The sequence below is a fragment of the Brassica napus genome, unplaced genomic scaffold, assembly GCF_020379485.1.
Source record: "Brassica napus cultivar Da-Ae unplaced genomic scaffold, Da-Ae ScsIHWf_275;HRSCAF=454, whole genome shotgun sequence".
Classification (NCBI taxonomy): Eukaryota; Viridiplantae; Streptophyta; class Magnoliopsida; order Brassicales; family Brassicaceae; genus Brassica; species Brassica napus.
In genome coordinates, this window is record NW_026016032.1 from 30,001 (window position 1) to 35,000 (window position 5,000).

General features: G+C 45.2%; 1 protein-coding gene across 1 annotated transcript in view; it reads right to left on the bottom strand.

Annotated features, from left to right (window-relative positions):
- Positions 1–5,000, bottom strand: part of LOC125602142 — a 40,037-nt gene that overhangs the window by 14,201 nt on the left and 20,836 nt on the right. The gene's annotated exons all lie outside the window — the stretch shown is intronic.

The window sequence follows — 5,000 nt, forward strand, 5'->3', positions numbered from 1 at the left end:
CATGCAGGACGCCACCACTCCTCCCAGATTTCAGGCTGCATGACTGGAGCTCATGCAAGGCGCCACACATCCTCACACATGTCGATCAACATGCTTCGGTGAACATGCGTCGCGACATCTCGTGCTTGGCCGATCCACCTCGTGCTTCTACATGTCAAGCTGCATGTGCAGCTTCCATGCACGGCGACACCTCGAGCTTCTCTTGACACTCAGCTGGTTAGACAGTTGCCACCACGTTCTTATCCCTTCTGATCAAGCCACCTCGAGCTTCTCGGTTTCTTTGCGCGATTTCGACCCTTCTTGTGAATTTCTGACCCGCGATCAATCCCGAATATTTTTCCGCTCCCATTCTGATTCTCTGAATATTTTTAATAAACTATTCCCGAGCCTCCGGCTTCCTCAAAGAATTTCGTAATACCGAAATTAGGGTTTTTGCCCAACTTCGGGTTTTCCCGTCGTGCTTCAGTCCCGTCGTGCTTGCTTCCCGTCCTGCTTAATTCCCGTCCTGCTTCCGACTTATAATGTCTTCAGAATAATATTTTACTGATACGAAGATATTCCGAGAAAACTTCGCGATGAAGAAACGTCAATCTTCAAAAACGTCGAGCTTCTAAACCGTCTTGCTTCAAAAATGTGATTCTTCCAAAACTGCCGTCTGATCAATCTAAGACATTTCTAACAATGGTAGAGCAGCTTATCTCAACTCATGCTTCACTCACAATCCATTCTTCGACCTTCTCGTACTTCAAATTTCCCGATCGATCTGTATTGCCCGCGACTCAACCACAAAGTTGATGCTCGACCAATCTTCTATTTTCTTCGATCCATGTTAAGTCTTAAGTGATCAAAACTTAACATTCCTTCAATTGCTTTGATTCCCAAAAGCTCGGCTCTGGATTCTGACTTTTGCTCTCTCGACCATTTTATCCCAAAGGGCGGGTTATCACATTCTCCCCCCCTTAGTAGAATTCGTCCTCGAATTCTTAGTTGCGCAATTGCTTAGCTTCACGAAATGTTCCTCCTTGGTGTGTAGTGATGATGTTCAGATTTTGAATAACTTCGTCTTGCGGTCTTGGTCATAAGATATGGTTCTTTGCTGGCTCGCCTTTCTTTCGGTTTCTTAGGGTCTCCATGAACACTTTGGATTTTGAACTTGCTCCACCTTGATAACAACTCCTCCATAACTCCTCATTACATAACTTTGTCTTGATCACTAGATGTGCTTCTTTATCGGTTGGCCTTAGATACCTCCCCTTGATTTCTTCAGTCTTCTTCTAGATTTTCTGATTCTGAACTCGCTCCATCTTAATACATCTCCATGCATTACCTCGGTCTTGAATCCTTTCATTTCTTCACTTCTTGATTTCTCATGCTTAACTTAATCTCAACTTGTCTTCATAACTCTTTACTTTGCTTGCCCATGTCCCTTTGTGTATACTGTCTAAAGTCGCCATAATCGTCTTCATATCTCTTCACTCTGCCTTTCACTGTCCCTTGAGTGTCCTTCCCAATGTCACCACAATCATCTTCATAAATCTTCACTTGAATGATCACTGCGTCTTCTTCTTAGTTTTTACTTTGCTACCCAACTAATTTCCCATGATACGATCTTGCCAATCTGCGCCTCTGATTACTCCAACCATTTCCTCGATCTCTCATTTCCCAGATACTGATGAAGTCCTTTCCCAACGAAGTCTTGTTTCTTCCCATATGTCCAGTCCATACCACAGCCCAGTTCTCTGAATCTGTCTCTCCTCTTTCGCTTCGGGTTTGGGTTTGGCCTCGAACTCCCTCCACTTTAAGGTTTTCATCCCTTAAAGTACCGATCAACAAACGCACTTACTCGCTGCAACTCAAAAGAACACCTCACATGCAAGTTAGTAGACAATTAATCACATAATCTACTAACCCAGCAAATACTAACAATGCAACCTAACCGCAATTCTAACCAGCAACCTAACAGTGCTACCCAATCAACCTAGCAATTCTAGATTCCACTATCTCAATCCTAATTCCTAAAACCACAAATCCTATCGCTGGACGTGACCGGTTTCCCTAATGCCTTTTGTGACACTTTTTGACTCGATAAATATTTAAAACCGATTAAATCATGAGTTCCGGAAGCATGGACGAAACCATGCTCTGATACCACCTCTGTAACACCCCCGAACCGTCCTAAGCATAGGTCGACCCACCGGCCAACAATCAAACAAGAACATGACCGACGGACGACCCACACCAAGGGTTGGAGATGAAAGGCCAACCGGCCAGCCAACAATCAAACAAGAACATGACTGACCGTCCAACCCAACACCATGGTTCGGAAGCGCTACATGACGGGCTAGGGACAATCCGGTCAGAGTCACAAACTTTACTTCATGACCTCGACCAGTTCATCCACTAACTCGTCCCACTGCGTCAAGGCACAAGGCTTTGCAACCCGGCCAAGAGTTAGCGTTTTCCGTTAGATCGAGGCCTAAGGCTTTTCAACCCGTACTACGACCTAACGTTGTGTTAGACCGGACTAGTCAAATATCAGAGTACTCATGAAGCGCATATAAAACAATTACTTTATTGATTCGAGAAATATCCATACATTGATATAATTCGAGACCGATCCCGGCCTAATTGCCAAATCGAGTCAACCAAACACAAATCCACAATACCGTTTACAAAGGGCATGAAAATCTACACCGGCGGTCCTAACGTCCAGCACTAAGCTATCCGATCATCCTTACCTAAAGCGACCTGCAAAAAGGACAACGGAGTTGGATGAGCAACCTAATGTTACTCAGTGAGCTGGCGGCCTCTACCCGCAACCTAGACTCTACCCAGACAACCCAAAATAACAATCGATCTAGCCCTAGCATGCAATAAAAGCTAAGGCTAAGCAAACCGTTACTAAGTTAGACTTGGCCTCCTGCCATGATCTAGCTTCAAGTAACGGGAACCTGCATTAAAACAAGTCAACAAGCAATCCCTAGTTAACCATATATACGCCTGAGTTCAATACTCATGTAGTGTTAGACACTTAGACTATACAAGTATCATTAATCGATCGACCAACAATCAAACAAGAACATGATCGGCCAACCAATGATACCGCATAGCATTAATATCCACCACCCTTCACAAGCAATCCCTCAAACACATACAGGCCAACGTCAGGCCTACAATAACCAAATACACACCAAGCCTAATCCGGTACCTAAACCAGACTTAGGACTTAATGTCAGAACCTGAAAGCAAATAAATCAACCACAATCAAAATAATAAGACTATAAGTATCTACGACTCGATCTAACTCGTAACACCGTATATCGGTGTTACGCTAACTCGAGGGTTCCATAACCCTCTACGACACTCTAAACACAACACAACACACCACCCCGGGAAATGGTGACTTAGTGTTCATCCTCTCTATCGGCAATATCCTATCTTCCTACCACAAAGGCCAGAAGAAGGAACTTTCAACCGACCGCGGCCCACAGTCCTTCGGGTCACCACGCGACAGCCCACAGTCCTTCGGGTCACTGCCACATTACACTGTCGTGTAATCACTCAGCCATAGGCCATGACCCCGTCTATCTGAGTCTTCCCGATCCAGCGAATAAGGGGTTTCCTTGAACCCGCTGAATACGAGGGCGAGGAAACACTAGTCAACCCCAAACAAGCCTAGTATGGGCGGGTTACGCACATACTGTCGGCACACTCACACAACACAAACTCAATCTAGAACCTAACCTAAAGATAAAGTTCCAGATCCTAACTAGACACTCGACTCAACAAGACTTAACCAATAGTACCAGTAGTCCAGCCTATATGGCCTAAGACCCTTAGTACAAACTACTAACCAACAATATCAATACTAAACAACTCAATCAAACCGTTACCCAGATAGTCCAGCCTCCCGCTGAGAGACTATCTTTAAAGATAACGGGAACCTGTACTCAACAATATCAACACGCAATAATAGAAAACATGATGCATCCTAGCCCTAGTCCTAGTCAGGTTATTAACTCAGTCTTAATTCCATTCATCTCAGCTTAGCCCTTCTAAACTGAGTCCGGTTCCATAAATAAAATAACCCTAAGGACTCTACCATTCAATAGCGTGATCATTCTAATCTATATGCAGACTCGATCTACCTTAAATTCCAAGTGGAATTCAAACAAACCAACTCACAATGTTCTAGGCGAGAAGCAGCTGGTTGATCGGAGAAGACTTGGCCAAAACCCAAGGGACGCCTTGACTGGACTGGACTGAACTGATCTCGACTTGGACAGACCTCGGCTTCACCATGAATAAACTTACAGGCCTCAACAGGCTGATCTGGACTCGGACAGAACCTTGTTTAGCTTCTGGACAGTTTTTCGGACTTTCTGGCGGAGTATCGACCAGAACTTCAACTGAGCTGAACCCATGGAAGTGAACTAACTCTGGACAGAACCTCCACTTGACCATCACAGAATATGTCTGGCCTGGACGGATAGATATGGACAGAGCTTCCGCCTCACAATCGTATAGAATCATCGATTGGACGGAACTGGCCTTCTCGGTGAGAATCGACTACACTCTAGGTCGACCACTTTGCTTCTCTCTCTCTCTCTCTCTCTCTCTGGCCACGTTGACTTGATTCCCATCTGATATGATCTTCACTTGATTGACCTTCAGTTGGACAGAACCTTCTCAAGGCGATGACTCGAAATCAATAGAGAACTGATCTCGAAGGGCACCACCAGGAGTGGAGCCTGCGGCTTAATTTGACTCAACACGGGGAAACTTACCAGGTCCAGACATAGTAAGGATTGACAGACTGAGAGCTCTTTCTTGATTCTATGGGTGGTGGTGCCTGGCCGTTCTTAGTTGGTGGAGCGATTTGTCTGGTTAATTCCGTTAACGAACGAGACCTCAGCCTGCTAACTTGCTACATGGAGGCATCCCTTCACGGCCGGCTTCTTAGAGGGACTATGGCCGTTTAGGCCAAGGAAGTTTGAGGC